The sequence below is a fragment of the Lissotriton vulgaris genome, chromosome 3_1 (genome assembly GCF_964263255.1).
Source record: "Lissotriton vulgaris chromosome 3_1, aLisVul1.2, whole genome shotgun sequence".
In the NCBI taxonomy this organism is placed as follows: domain Eukaryota; kingdom Metazoa; phylum Chordata; class Amphibia; order Caudata; family Salamandridae; genus Lissotriton; species Lissotriton vulgaris.
This window is the reverse complement of record NC_141689.1, coordinates 469,030,664-469,046,808: the sequence shown is the minus strand read 5'-3', so window position 1 is coordinate 469,046,808 and position 16,145 is coordinate 469,030,664. Positions and strand designations below refer to the sequence as shown.

The following is a 16,145-nucleotide window of genomic DNA, read 5'->3' as shown; positions in this document are numbered from 1 at the left end:
AATGGGATTTCGACAGCTCATAAATGGTATCAAAAGTCACTCTTTCAAATCCTGCTAGTCATTGCTTCTTTACAGCCCATGAATACAAGAAGATTCGAAATATATTTATTCATGCTGTTAAGTTTATTGTGTGTGTGTATTAAGCTCAACCCTCAACAAAAACGTTAATGCATTTTACTTGCTAATGCTTTGTTCAGCTTTATCGGGTGTTGCACAACAGGAGAATTATGTCACACGTACAATTTGTAGTAAGTAAAACATTTGTAAACAACACAAATGCCGGGGCGCCTTGGTGCTGAATGTGATGTGTACCGCATGCTTCACCAGAGAGGGGAGATATTGCTTCTTACTTGGACGGGAATGCCCAGGTCTTCAGCATCTTCCTGTGTCTATTTGATAGTAGCCTAGTTACAACCTGCAGCGTATTCCAGAGCTTTGCTGCCCGATGGGCGAGACTTCCTGCGTCCCCATCTTGCCTTCGAATTTTAGGGACCTGAGCAAGCCCTTTGCTGGCTGATCTTAAGACCCGCCACGGGACATGCCAGGAAAAATGTTTCTGTAGGTCCAGAGGTCCTCCACCGCATAGTGCTTTATGCACCAGACAAAGAGCCTTGAATTCAATTATTTGCATGACCTGAAGCCAATGGTGGTCCCTAATGCTGTTGGAAATGGGATGGAATATAGGGATGTTTAGCAGCACCCACTCTGCAGCATTCTGCAAGGAATGGGGATTTAATAGTTGGCATTTGTCAATGCCCAGAAAAAGAGCATTGCAGTAGACAATGGTAGAGAGAATTAAGGCAACCACTACGGGTTTACTCAGTTCTTGTGGAATAAACAGAATCATTTTTTGCAGGATTTTTTGAAGAAAAAAGCAAGAGGAGGTTAGAAGATTGATCTGGCCTGCAAAATTCAGCTGATCATCAAACATGACTCCAAAGTTTCTGACCCCATCAGTGACCTGTGGGACCTATGTTTAGTTTAATATGATTCAGATGCATCCACCCAATGATGTGCTTCAGACAGTTGTGGAACCTCTCAGTCACTATTTCTGCACCAGAGGATATAGATATAACTATCTGAGTGTTGTTGGCGTAAGAGACCAACAAGAACCCATGTGCTTTAATCAGCTTAGTCGGAGGAGTGACGTAGATGTTAACGAGGGTCGGTGACAGTGCTGAGCCTTGAGGAAAAAAACAAGGGAGTAAAAAGGCCTCGGATGTAACATTACCCCAGCACAGCCTCTGTTCCCTCAAAACAAGGAAAGAGGTGAGCAGGATTAGAGCCATCCCCTTAATTCTGACTCACTTCAGCCTCTTCGTTAGTGCCAGATAATGGACAGTGTCAAACGTAGCTGAGAGGCTTTGGCCGAGCTTCACTGGCTCCCTATGAAACAGCGAGTGGCTTTTAAATCACTCTGTCTTGTTTTTAAAGCACTGCATGGAGTCGGGCCTAGCTCCCTGCAATCCATGTTCACCTGGTACATCCCAACCAGAGCCCTCCGCTCCTCCACAGCCTGTCTTGTCACAGTACCAAGATTCAACAAGGTCAGGACTGGGGGGAGATCTTTTAGAGTTGCAGCCGCAAAACTTTGGAATAACCTGCCCCTTGATATTCGCCAAACAACTGAACTTCTCCCTTTCAGGAAACGGATCAAAACCTGGCTTTTCCCCAAATGTTAAACCCTGGTTCCCTACTGTTGTTTCCCCCACTGCCTTCCACCTCAGGAGTTATTTCCAGCGCCAGGATACCTGCAAGGTGACAGTCGCGCTATACAAATGTTTTAAATAAATAAATAAATAAATAAATAGAGGGCAAGAAGGATGAAGACTGCCCTTCCCCCACTGTCAAGCTGAATACGTAGCTCGTCGGCCATGACTAAGGCTGATTGTGTCAACAAAAAAACAAGCATTTACAATGCAATGGTTTTGCCTTTGGAAAAGTTAGAGCTATTGGCATTGTAAATGACAAAATTTGTATTTATGTGTTGGTTTTGTCATTTACATTGCCATTAGCTTAATCTCTCGCAATGTGAGACCTATTGCACCCTACGGACGAGCTCAGCAGACAGCAATTACTACCACACACACACACCCAGAGCCACACACACACACACACACACCCAGAGCCACACACACACCCAGAGCCCTACACACACCCAGAGGACCCCCCCCCACACACACACAGAGCCCCACACACACACCCACCCAGAGCCCCACACACACACACACACCCAGAGCCCCACACACACACACACACCCACCCAGAGCCCCACACACACACACACCCAGAGCCCCACACACACACCCACCCAGAGCCACACACACCCACCCAGAGCCACACACACCCACCCAGAGCCATACACACACACCCAGAGCCTCCCCCACACACACACACGCCAGGCGAAACCTAAAAAGTATAACAAATGAAAATGCAGAAGGAATAGGCAATATACAAAATGTACAACCTCTTTTTACAAGCTACTGTAGCAGAACCACAACAGTGCTAACCTGAACATTACAAAAAAAGTGCAGTCTATTCTACGGACTGAAAATCACATTAAATGCTTTCGACTGTCTCATGGAAAGAACATAAGAAGTGTGTACACAAAATCACAAATTTAACATAAAGGTTTATCCACCCACTCCTTGACCACCGCTTCCCACATAAATCCACTGGCCAGCAGTAGTAGAGCCTCGCTTTAATAATCCCTGCGCATAAAAGGGTGAGGCAACTCACAATCATAGCAGCTTTACACGTGAATTGGAGGTACAGGACGCACCTAACTAGGAATCACCAGAGGGTTTATGGTTATGAGTAGAGCAAGGCTCAAGAATGAGTGCAAAAAAGTTGGTGGCAAGGTGGAGGGAGTTCGGTGAGAGGTTGCAGAAAGCAGCAACGTGACGAGAAATACATGAGCCTACTCCATGTTTGAGGAAATAAGATTCTTAGACCGTGTCGGATCAAACCTTTGAGTGGGTACTTGCGCACTCAACGGCATGGGATACGTCTGCTGCGACAGGGGACGCGAGTTTCCAACAACGGGTGTAAGTGTCAGACACAGAGTTCTGCATTTAGCCCACACTAACACTGCTGCTACCAAACTGGCGTCACTGGCATCTTTAAACATTTTCCATCCAAAGTTATGCAAAGAAGTGAGCAGTCTCCCTACATCGAGAGAGACACAACATAGACTAAACAAAGCAAAGGTGCCATGCACAACTACACAAAGGTGCACACCCTGACGTTCCCTACACAAAGCCCAAATACTTACAAAGCAAAAGTGACACACATAAACCGGCCTACCCCGCATCGAGATAAAATGCAGACTACAAAAAGCAAATGTGGCATGCTCGTACATACCAAAATTACCCACATACGAACTACACACACCGCACACGATTTTGCGGCGTTAGGCCGATGCTCCTTATTTTTCGACTGGCTCATTTTGATATATTGGGTTTTAAAGGTCCCGGCAACTTACTGCGTTCTCTCTCCTCTAATGCACCTTCTTTCCTCCTAATATTTACGGAGCCAGGACGGGGGCAGCGGCTTTAAAAAATTCAAACCCCGTTTGGGGGGAGGGGGCCGGCAGAAGTGGAGAGGGGTGCTTTGAGCTCAGAACCCCATTGTCCCCCCATTTCAAAGGGGGAACCTGCCCGCTGCTCGTCCTTTTGATTGATGATGCTGGTGAATAAGTGGGGAGTGTGGAGTGACAGTCCATGAATGGTCCCCTTGCAAATAAAGAGGCCCGTGGAAGGCACTGGGGAGTCTGAAGGAGACGGGCTCGCTGGCACTCATCAGGCGCCTAGATAAAGGCGGCCGGCACAATAGCGCCTTCTCTGGGGGGACAGACAGCCTTTACAGCACTCCTGGCGTTGTATCCTGCTGGGGGGAGCCTGCCCTCTCCTCGTCAGCCCCTCGGCCGCTTTTCTTTTCCTCCCCCAGCAGTTTACTTTGAAAGCAACAATAAATTCCTGAAGACGAGCGCTGAATAACAACACCGCGCTCTGAAAGACAGAGGGGGAAAAATACATATTTTGCTCCGTCCTCCTCCAGATCAGAGGGCAGGGAAGTCGGCGAGCTGGTGGGACAGCGGGTGCTCTAAGGAGCAAGAGTGAAAGTAGCAGATAGCGGGATGGGGGGCGGCACACGGACAGCGGGAGGGGGGCGGGGTAACGGGCACACGGACAGCGGGAGGGGGGCGGGCACACGGGACAGCGGCGGGCACACGGACTGCGGGAGGGGGGACGGGCACACGGACTGCGGGAGGGGGGACGGGCTCACGGACAGCGGGAGGGGGGACAGGCACACTGACAGCGGGAGGGGGGACGGGCTCACGGACAGCGGGAGGGGGGGATGGGTTAACGGACAGCGGGAGGGGGGGGACGGGCACACAGACAGCGGGAGGGGGCGGGCTCACGGACAGCGGGAGGGGGCGGGAACAGGAGTAAAATATGCCGCTTACCTGCTAGCCGATGCCAGGCGGACGTCCCTCGTTGCAGTGCCTTCCAGGAGAAATGACCAAAACAACCCCCCCCCCCAAAAAAAAGCATCGCCCACAGCCGCATGACGTAGGCAAAAGCCTAAAAGTCTCGGGAACGCCCACGAATCTGCTCCGGCTTTGACAGACAGATCTCTGTTCCAATGGCTAGCCTCCATTTATGGAGCTAGCCAATGGAACAGAGGGGCGGGACTACACTCACATACTCTAAACAAAAGATTTCACCTGCGCGAAACGCTGCTTGCGCAGCTTTCGACAGGCGAAACCTAAAAAGGATCCTCGCTCAAACAGATCGAACAAAAGAAAGAAAAAAGCCCGACACGAGGTGCTGCAGTGGCAGAAACTTCACAAAGGTTAACGGGTCAGTCGCTAACTGTCATACTCGGGGGTTAAAATAGTACTAACGAGGAGAAACGTGCCAAGCAGCATTAATTTGTTTTAGAATGACAGAATAATACTGCTAGCTTGTGAAGCATTATGCCACAAAAAATGTCCTTTTCTTTCTGCATGAGCCTTCTTCGCACCTGTGCTTTCTCACAAAATGGATGCGCTTTTTGATTGGGGATCATAAGCCTCTCATGCAAAAGAATGTAGGTATTGAGGTTAGAAACTGAGTAGCCCTGAGCCCTACACAGGGTAGTGAAAAAAAATCATTTACGCTATTGAATTGCTTTTCTGCTTTCATTAGATTACTCTGCATACTATTTACCTATAAGAGATGAAACTACCCCTTCCGTTCAAGCAAAGGATGTCCTCATTCCTTTTATCCAGTATATCATGATATCCAGGACACAAGACAGGATCATGCATTCCATGCTTCCTACAACATGTTCCCCATCAGGACAATTCTAACTTGATTCGAGTTGAAAACCAGATGTTTTTTTAAAACGGTTTTGTAGCCAGAAATTGACAGTTCTTGGCATTTCTAATCAACTATAGCTTTGAAGAAGGACATGCCCAATAACCATTACAAGCATGGGCAAAACCAATAGGTCTCGCCTAGGTGAGAGCTATTGGCTTTATCAATGTATTTTAGCCATTTTGCAGACCTAGCCAATTCATAGTGCTATTTTTTCTTATGCAGGACGGGCTGGGCAGCATGGACAAAATTAGGGTGGGCAGCATGGAAAACAGGAAAACCATAGACAAAGGGAGAGAGGAGGACTGGCACCATGGACAAAGCGAGCATAAGGAGGTGAAAAAGAAGCACTATGACAGCAGACGGACAACACAGTGGGAGGGAGGGAAGAAGCAAGAAGGACAACAGATAGAAGCAACACAAACAATATAAGAAGCAACAAGGACAAAGGGAAGCTGGTGGACAACATGGCAAGAGGAGGTTGGGAAAGAAGAAGCACAATGGGAGGATGGGAAGGAAGAAGCACAAAGCGAGAGGGAGAGGGAAGAAGCAACACGTACAATGGGAGGGTAGGAGGGAAGAAGCAACATGTACAATGGGAGGGTGGGAGGGAAATAGCAACAGGGACAATGGGAGGTAGGGAGGGAAGAAGCAACATGGACAATGGGAGGTAGGGAGGAAAGAAGCAACACAGACAATGGGAGGGTGGGAGGAAAGAAGCAACACCGATAAAGGGAGGGTGGGAGGGAGAAGCAACACAGATAAAGGGAGGGTGGGAGGGAGAAGCAACACAGATAAAGGGAGGATGGGAGGGACAAGCAACACAGATAGAGGGAGGGTGGGAGGGAGACGCAACTCAGACAATGGGAGGGAAGAAGCGACATGAACAATGGAAGGGAGGGAAGAAGCAACCAGGACAATGGGAGGGAAGAAGCAACAGAGACAATGGGAGGAAAGAAGCAAAACCGACCATGGGAGGCTTAGAGGGAAGAGGCAACACGGACAATGGAAGGGTGGGAGGAAAGAAGCAACATAACAATGGGAGGAAAGTAGCAACACAGACAATGGGAGGGAAGAAGCAACACGGACAATGGGAGGGAAGAAGGGACACAGACAAAGTGAGGGTGGGAGGGAAGAAGCAACACAGACAAAGTGAGGGTGGGAGGGAAGAAGCAACACAGACAATGGGAGGGTAGGAGGGAAGAAGGAACACGGATAATGGGAGGGGGGAGGGAAGAAGGAACACGGATAATGGGAGGGTGGGAGGGAAGAAGGAACACGGATAATGGGAGGGTGGGAGGGAAGAAGGAACACGGATAATGGGAGGGTGGGAGGGAAGAAGGAACACGGATAATGGGAGGGTGGGAGGGAAGAAGCTACACTGACAATAGGAGGGTGGGGGGAAGAAGCAACGCAGACAATGGGGGTGTGAGGAAAGTAGCAACAGACAGAGGGAGGGTAGAGGGAAGAAGCAACACGGACAAATGGAGGGTGGGAGGGAAGAAGCCACAGGGACAATGGGAGGTAGGGAGGGAAGAATCAACATGGACAGTGGGAGGTAGGGAGGGAAGAATCAACATGGACAATGGGAGGGAAGAAGCAACACAGACAATGGGAGGGAAGAAGCAACACAGACAATGGGAGGGTGGGAGGGAAAAGCATCACAGATAAAGGGAGGGTGGGAGGAAGAATCATCGCAGATAAAGGGAGGGTGGGAGGGAGAAGCAACACAGATAAAGGGAGGGTGGGAGGGAGAAGCAACACAAATAAAGGGAGGGTGGGAGGGAGAAGAAACACAGATAAAGGGAGGGTGGGAGGGAGAAGCAACACAGATAAAGTGAGGGTGGGAGGGAGAAGCAACACAGATAAAGGGAGGGTGGGAGGGAGAAGTAACTCAGACAATGGGAGCGACACGAACAATGGGAGGGAGGGAAGAAGCAACACCGATAATGGGAGGGAAGAAGCAACACGCACAATGGGAGGGTGAGAGGGAAGAAGCAACAAGGACAATGGGAGGGAAGAAGCAACACAGACAAGGGGAGGGAAGAAGCAAGACCGACAATGGGAGGCTTGGAGGGAAGAGGCAACACGGACAATGGAAGGGTGGGAGGAAAGAAGCAACACGGACAATGGGAGGGAAGAAGCAACATGGACAATGGGAGGGTGGGAGGGAAGAAGCAACATAGACAATGTGAGGGTTGGGAGGGGAGGAGGGAAGAAGGAACACGGATAATGGGAGGGAAGAAGCAACACAGACAATGGAAGGGTGGGGGAGAAGAAGCAACGCAGACAATGGGGGTGTGAGGAAAGTAGCAACAGACAGAGGGAGGGTGGAGGGAAGAAGCAACACGGACAATGGGAGGGAAGAAGCTACATGGACAATGGGAGGGGGGGAGGGAAGAAGCAACACGGACAATGGGAGGGAAGAAGCTACATGGACAATGGGAGGGGGGAGGGAAGAAGCAACACGGACAATGGGAGGGTGGGAGGGAAGAAGCAACACGGACAATGGGAGGGTGGGAGGGAAGAAGCAACACGGACAATGGGAGGGTGGGAGGGAAGAAGCAACACGGACAAAGGGAGGGTGGGAGGGAAGAAGCAACACGGACAAAGGGAGGGTGGGAGGGAAGAAGCAACACGGACAAAGGGAGGGTGGGAGGGAAGAAGCAAACCGGACTAAGGGAGGGTGGGAGGAAAGAAGCAACACGGACAAAGGGAGGGTGGGAGAGAAGAAGCAACACGGACAAAGGGAGGGTGGGAGGGAATAAGCAACACAGACAAAGGGGGGGTGGGAGGAAAGAAGCAACACGGACAAAGGGAGGGTGGGAGGGAAGAAGCAACACAAAAAATGTGAGTTTAGGAGGGAAGTAGCAACACAGACAAAGCAAGGGTGGGAGCAAAGAAGCAGCACAGAAAAAGGGAGGGTGGAAAAGAAAATTAGAAGCCACACAGACAAAGGTTGGGTAGACAAAGCAACACGGACAATGGGAGAGTTAGAGGGAAGAAGCAACACAGACATTGGGAGGTAGGGAGGGAAGAAGCAACCTGGACGATGGGAGGGAAGAAGCAACTCAGACAATGGGAGGGTGGGAGGAAAGAAGCAACACAGATAAAGGGAGGGTGGGAGGAAAGAAGCAACACAGATAAAGGGATGGTGGGAGGGAAGAAGCAACACGAACAATGGGAGAGAGTAAAGAAACATAACGGACAATGGGAAGGAAGAAGCAATGCAGAAAATAATAGGGAAGAGGAACCACAGACAATGGGAGGGAAGAAGCACCACGGACAATGGGAGACTGGAGGGAAGAAGCAACACAGTCAAAGGGAGGGTGTGAGGGAAGAAACAACACAGACAAAGGGAGGGTGTGAGAGAAGAAGCAACACAGACAATGGGAGGGTGTGAGTGAAGACGCAACACAGACAAAGGGAGGGTGGGAGGGAAGAAGCAACACAGACAAAGGGAGGGTGGGAGGGAAGAAGCAACACAGACAAAGGGAGGGTGGGAGGGAAGAAGCAACACAGACAAAGGGAGGGTGGGAGGGAAGAAGCAACACAGACAAAGGGAGAGTGGAAGGGAAGAAGCAACACAGACAAAGGGTGGGTGGGAGGGAAGAAGCAACACAGACAAAGGGTGGGTGGGAGGGAAGAAGCAACACGCATAATGGGTGGGTGGGAGGGAAGAAGCAACACGGATAATGGGTGGGTGGGAGGCAAGAAGCAACACGGACAATGGGTGGGTGGGAGGGAAGTAGCAACACGGACAATGGGTGGGTGGGTTGGAGGGAAGAAGCAACACGGACAATGGGTGGGTTGGAGGGAAGAAGCAACGCGGACAATGGGTGGGTGGGAGGGAAGAAGCAACGCGGACAATGGGTGGGTGGGAGGGAAGAAGCAACACGGACAATGGGTGGGTGGGAGGGAAGAAGCAACACGGACAATGGGTGGGTGGGAGGGAAGAAGCAACACGGACAATGGGTGGGTGGGAGGGAAGCAGCAACACGGACAATGGGTGGGTGGGAGGGAAGAAGCAACACGGACAATGGGTGGGTGGGAGGGAAGAAGCAACATGGACAAAGGGTGGATGGGAGGAAAGAAGCAGCAAGGAGAAAGGGTGGGTGGGAGAAAAGGGGAGGGAACATGCAACAGAGACAAAAGGAGGGTGGGAGGGAAGCGGCAGCACGGACATTGTGAGTTTAGGAAGGAAGTAGCAATTCAGACAAAAGGAGGTTGAGACAGAAGAAGCAGCACAGACAAAGTGAGGGTGGGAGGGATGATTAGAAGCAACAGAGACAAAGGAAAGGAGGAGGGAAGAAGTGACAAGGACAGTGGGAGGGAAGAAGCAACAATCATTGGGAGCGTGGAAGGGAAGAAGCAACACAGACAATGAGAGGGAAGAAGCAACACAGACAATGAGAGGGTGGGAGGGAAGAAGCAACACAGACAATGGGAGGGTGGGAGGGAAGAAGCAACACGGACAATGGGAGGGAAGAAGCAACACGGACAATCAAGAAGCAACACGGACAATGGGTGGGTAGGAGGGAAGAAGCAACATGGACAATGGGTGGATGGGAGGGAAGAAGCAGCAAGGAGAAAGGGTGGGTGGGACAAAAAGGGAGGGAACATGCATTACGGAAAAAAGGAGGGTGGGAGCGAAGGGGCAGCACAGACAATGTGAGTTTAGGAGGGAAGTAGCAATTCGGACAAAGGGAGGTTTAGACCGAAGAAGCAGCACGGACAAAGTGAGGGTGGGAGGGGTGATTAGAAGCAACAGAGACAAAGGAAAGGAGGGAGGGAAGAAGCGACAAGGAGGGCGGGCGGGAAGAAGCAACACAAACATTGGGAGCGTGGAAGGGAAAAAGCAACTCGAACAATGGGAGGGTGGTAGGGAAGAAGTAACACAGACAATGGGAGGGTGGGAAGGAAGAAGCAACACGAACAATGGGTGGGTGGGAGGGAAGAAGCAACACGAACAATGGGTGGGTGGGAGGAAAGAAGCAACACGAACAATGGGTGGGTGGGAGGGAAGAAGCAACACGAACAATGGGTGGGTGGGAGGGAAGAAGCAACACGAACAATGGGTGGGTGGGAGGGAAGAAGCAACACGAACAATGGGTGGGTGGGAGGGAAGAAGCAACACGAACAATGGGTGGGTGGGAGGGAAGAAGCAACACGAACAATGGGTGGGAGGGAGGGAAAAAGCAACACGAACAATGGGTGGGTGGGAGGGAAAAAGCAACACGAACAATGGGTGGGTGGGAGGGAAAAAGCAACACGAACAATGGGTGGGTGGGAGGGAAAAAGCAACACGAACAATGGGTGGGTGGGAGGGAAAAAGCAACACGAACAATGGGTGGGTGGGAGGGAAAAAGCAACACGAACAATGGGTGGGTGGGAGGGAAAAAGCAACACGAACAATGGGTGGGTGGGAGGGAAAAAGCAACACGAACAATGGGTGGGTGGGAAGGAAAAAGCAACACGAACAATGGGTGGGTGGGAGGGAAAAAGCAACACGAACAATGGGTGGGTGGGAGGGAAAAAGCAACACGAACAATGGGTGGGTGGGAGGGAAAAAGCAACACGAACAATGGGTGGGTGGGAGGGAAAAAGCAACACGAACAATGGGTGGGTGGGAGGGAAAAAGCAACACGAACAATGGGTGGGTGGGAGGGCAGAAGCAACACGAACAATGTGAGGTGGGAGGGAAGAAGCAACACGGACAATGGGAGGGTGGGAGGGAAGAAGCAACACAGACAAAGGGAGGGTAGGAGAGTAGAAGCAAGCAGACAAAGGGAGGGTAGGAGAGTAGAAGCAACACAGACAAAGAGGGTGGGAGGAAAGAAGCAACACAGACAAAGAAAGGCTGGGAAGGAAGAAGCAACACGAACAAAAGGAGGGTGGGAGGGAAGAAACAACATGGACAAAGGGAGGGTAGGAGGTAAAATTAGAAGAACCACAGACAAAGGAAGGGTGGGAGGGATGAACCAACACGGACAAGAGAACGGTGGGAGAGAAGAAGCAACACAGAAAACGGGAGGGAAAAAGCAACAGGGACAGAGGGAGGGAGGGAGGGGCGGAAGAAGCAGCTCAGACAAAGGGAGGTTGGGAGGGAAGAAGTAACACGGACAAAAGGAGGGTGGGAGAGAAGAAGCAACATGGATAATGGGACAGTGGGAGGAAAGAAGCACATAGGAGGATCGGACGGAAGAAGCAACATGGACAAAGGGAGGGTGGGAGGGAAAAAACAACACGGACAAAGGGAGGGTGGGAGGGAGGAAGCAACACGGACAAAGGGAGGGTGGGAGGGAAGAAGTAACACGGACAATGGGTGGGTGGGTTGGAGGGAAGAAGCAACACGGACAATGGGTGGGTTGGAGGGAAGAAGCAACGCGGACAATGGGTGGGTGGGAGGGAAGAAGCAACGCGGACAATGGGTGGGTGGGAGGGAAGAAGCAACACGGACAATGGGTGGGTGGGAGGGAAGAAGCAACACGGACAATGGGTGGGTGGGAGGGAAGAAGCAACACGGACAATGGGTGGGTGGGAGGAAAGAAGTAGCAAGGAGAAAGGGTGGGTGGGAGAAAAGGGGAGGGAACATGCAACAGAGACAAAAGGAGGGTGGGAGGGAAGCGGCAGCACGGACATTGTCAGTTTAGGAAGGAAGTAGCAATTCAGACAAAAGGAGGTTGAGACAGAAGAAGCAGCACAGACAAAGTGAGGGTGGGAGGGATGATTAGAAGCAACAGAGACAAAGGAAAGGAGGAGGGAAGAAGTGACAAGGACAGTGGGAGGGAAGAAGCAACAATCATTGGGAGCGTGGAAGGGAAGAAGCAACACAGACAATGAGAGGGAAGAAGCAACACAGACAATGAGAGGGTGGGAGGGAAGAAGCAACACAGACAATGGGAGGGTGGGAGGGAAGAAGCAACACGGACAATGGGAGGGAAGAAGCAACACGGACAATCAAGAAGCAACACGGACAATGGGTGGGTAGGAGGGAAGAAGCAACATGGACAATGGGTGGATGGGAGGGAAGAAGCAGCAAGGAGAAAGGGTGGGTGGGACAAAAAGGGAGGGAACATGCATTACGGAAAAAAGGAGGGTGGGAGCGAAGGGGCAGCACAGACAATGTGAGTTTAGGAGGGAAGTAGCAATTCGGACAAAGGGAGGTTTAGACCGAAGAAGCAGCACGGACAAAGTGAGGGTGGGAGGGGTGATTAGAAGCAACAGAGACAAAGGAAAGGAGGGAGGGAAGAAGCGACAAGGAGGGCGGGCGGGAAGAAGCAACACAAACATTGGGAGCGTGGAAGGGAAAAAGCAACACGAACAATGGGAGGGTGGTAGGGAAGAAGTAACACAGACAATGGGAGGGTGGGAGGGAAGAAGCAACACGAACAATGGGTGGGTGGGAGGGAAGAAGCAACACGAACAATGGGTGGGTGGGAGGGAAGAAGCAACACGAACAATGGGTGGGTGGGAGGGAAGAAGCAACACGAACAATGGGTGGGTGGGAGGGAAGAAGCAACACGAACAATGGGTGGGTGGGAGGGAAGAAGCAACACGAACAATGGGTGGGTGGGAGGGAAGAAGCAACACGAACAATTTAAGAAGCAACACAAACAATGGGTGGGTGGGAGGGAAGAAGCAACACAAACAATGGGTGGGTGGGAGGGAAGAAGCAACACAAACAATGGGTGGGTGGGAGGGAAGAAGCAACACGAACAATGGGTGGGTGGGAGGGAAGAAGCAACACGAACAATGGGTGGGTGGGAGGGAAGAAGCAACACGAACAATGGGTGGGAGGGAGGGAAAAAGCAACACGAACAATGGGTGGGTGGGAGGGAAAAAGCAACACGAACAATGGGTGGGTGGGAGGGAAAAAGCAACACGAACAATGGGTGGGTGGGAGGGAAAAAGCAACACGAACAATGGGTGGGTGGGAGGGAAAAAGCAACACGAACAATGGGTGGGTGGGAGGGAAAAAGCAGCACGAACAATGGGTGGGTGGGAGGGCAGAAGCAACACGAACAATACGAACAATGGGTGGGTGGGAGGGAAGAAGCAACACGAAGAATGGGTGGGTGGGAGGGAAGAAGCAACACGAAGAATGGGTGGGTGGGAGGGAAGAAGCAACACGAAGAATGGGTGGGTGGGAGGGAAGAAGCAACACGAAGAATGGGTGGGTGGGAGGGAAGAAGCAACACGGACAATGTGAGGTGGGAGGGAAGAAGCAACACGGACAATGGGAGGGTGGGAGGGAAGAAGCAACACAGACAAAGGGAGGGTAGGAGAGTAGAAGCAAGCAGACAAAGGGAGGGTAGGAGAGTAGAAGCAACACAGACAAAGAGGGTGGGAGGAAAGAAGCAACACAGACAAAGAAAGGCTGGGAAGGAAGAAGCAACACGAACAAAAGGAGGGTGGGAGGGAAGAAACAACATGGACAAAGGGAGGGTAGGAGGTAAAATTAGAAGAACCACAGACAAAGGAAGGGTGGGAGGGATGAACCAACACGGACAAGAGAACGGTGGGAGAGAAGAAGCAACACAGAAAACGGGAGGGAAAAAGCAACAGGGACAGAGGGAGGGAGGGAGGGGCGGAAGAAGCAGCTCAGACAAAGGGAGGTTGGGAGGGAAGAAGTAACACGGACAAAAGGAGGGTGGGAGAGAAGAAGCAACATGGATAATGGGACAGTGGGAGGAAAGAAGCACATAGGAGGATCGGACGGAAGAAGCAACATGGACAAAGGGAGGGTGGGAGGGAAAAAACAACACGGACAAAGGGAGGGTGGGAGGGAGGAAGCAACACGGACAAAGGGAGGGTGGGAGGGAAGAAGTAACACGGACAAAGGGAGGGTGGGAGGGAAGAAGCAACACGGACAAAGGGAGGGTGGGAGGGAAGAAGCAACACGGACAAAGGGAGGGTGGGAGGGAAGAAGCAACACGGACAAAGGGAGGGTGGGAGGGAAGAAGCAACACGGAAAAAGGGAGGGTGGGAGGGAAGAAGCAACACGGACAAAGGGAGGGTGGGAGGGAAGAAGTAACACGGACAAAGGGAGGGTGGGAGGGAAGAAGCAACATGTATAAAGGGAGGGTGGGAGGGAAGAAGCAACACGGACAAAGGGAGGACGGGAGGGAAGAAGCAACATGGACAAAGGGAGGGTGGGAGGGAAGAAGCAACATGGACAAAGGGAGGGTGGGAGGGAAGAAGCAACACAGACAGAGGGAGGGTGGGAGGGAAGAAGCACCACTAACAAAAGGAGGGTGGGAGGGAAGAAGCAACATGGGTTAAGGGAGGGTGGGTGGGAAGAAGCACCACGGGCTACGGGTGGGTGGGAAGAAGCAACATGGGCTACGGGAGGGTGGGAGCGAAGAAGCAACACAGGCTAAGGGAGGGTGGGTGGGAAGAAGCAACACAGGCTAAGGGAGGGTGGGTGGGAAGAAGCAACATGGGCTACGGGAGGGTGGGTGTGGAGAACCAACTCAGGCAACAGGAGGGCAGGTGGTTAGAATCAACAGGGGCAAAGGGAAGGCGGGTGGGAAGAAGCAACAATAGCGGCTGGGAAGAAGCAACACGGGCAACGGGAGGGCGGGTGGCAAGAAGCAACACAGGGTACGGGAGGATGGGTGGCAGAAAGCAACACCGGCTACGGGAGGGCGGGTGCAAAGAAGCAACACGGGTTACTACGAAGCAACACAGGCTATGGGAGGGAGGGCGGGTGGAAGGAATCAACACGGGCCAGGGGAGGGCGGGTAGAAAGAATCAACATGGGCTATGGAAGGGCAGGTGGGAAGAAGCAACACGGGCTATGGGAGGGAGAGAGGGAATGAAGAAGCAACATGGGCTTCGGGAGGGTGGGTGGGAAGAAGCAATATGGGCTTCTTAAGAAGCAACATGGGCTTCGGGAGGGTGGGTGGGAAGAAGCAACATGGGCTTCGGGAGGGTGGGTGGGAAGAAGCAACATGGGCTTCGGGTAGAGGATGGGAAGAAGCAACACAGGTACCGGGAGGGAGAGTTGCAAGAAGCAACACAGGCTCCGTTAGGGAGGGTGGGAAGAAGCAACACGGGCTATGGGAGGGTGGGTGGGAAGAAGCAACATGGGCTATGGGAGGGTGGGTGGAAAGAAGCAACATGGGCTATGGGAGTGTGCGTGGGAAGAAGCAACAAGGGCACCGGGAAGGCGGGTGGAAAGCAGCACAAGTACTGGGAGGGCAGTGGGAAGTAGCAACACAGACAACTTAGAAGCAACTCGGGCAAAGGGAGGGTGAGTGGGCATAAGCAACACAGGCATGGAAAGGGTAGGTGGGAAGAAGCAAAACGGGCATAGAAGCAACAAAGACCAAGGGCGATTGAGAAGGAAGAAGTAACACGGACTGGGGGGTGGGAAGAAGCAACACGGACTAGGGGAGGGCAGGAGGGAAGAAGCAACACAAACTAGGGGAGGGCGAGTGCGAAGAAGGAACACAGGCAACGGGAGGGTGGGTAGGAAGAAGGAACACAGGCAACGGGAGGGTGGGTGGGAAGAAGGTGTCTTATGTATTGGTTTCACCTTTGCACTGTGTTAAGTTGGCATGTGTTTGTTAGAGTTTTAAACGCCATTTTTCCTTTCCTGCTGCCTCTGCACACAGCACATTTTGTTACTAATGCTTTTTGCCTAGTTAGGTATTTTGCTTTACACAAGAATAACATGTTTGCTTATAGAGAAAAACGGGGATGATTATTCTGAGTGGTTATGGCGCTTTACCAAATATCCGCAATAAAAAAATAAAAAAAATAAAAAAATGATAT

The 16,145-nt window shown here is 51.7% G+C and overlaps 1 protein-coding gene across 1 annotated transcript in view; it reads right to left on the bottom strand.

Annotated features, from left to right (window-relative positions):
• Positions 1-16,145, bottom strand: part of CWC27 (CWC27 spliceosome associated cyclophilin) — a 1,011,903-nt gene that overhangs the window by 348,269 nt on the left and 647,489 nt on the right. The gene's annotated exons all lie outside the window — the stretch shown is intronic.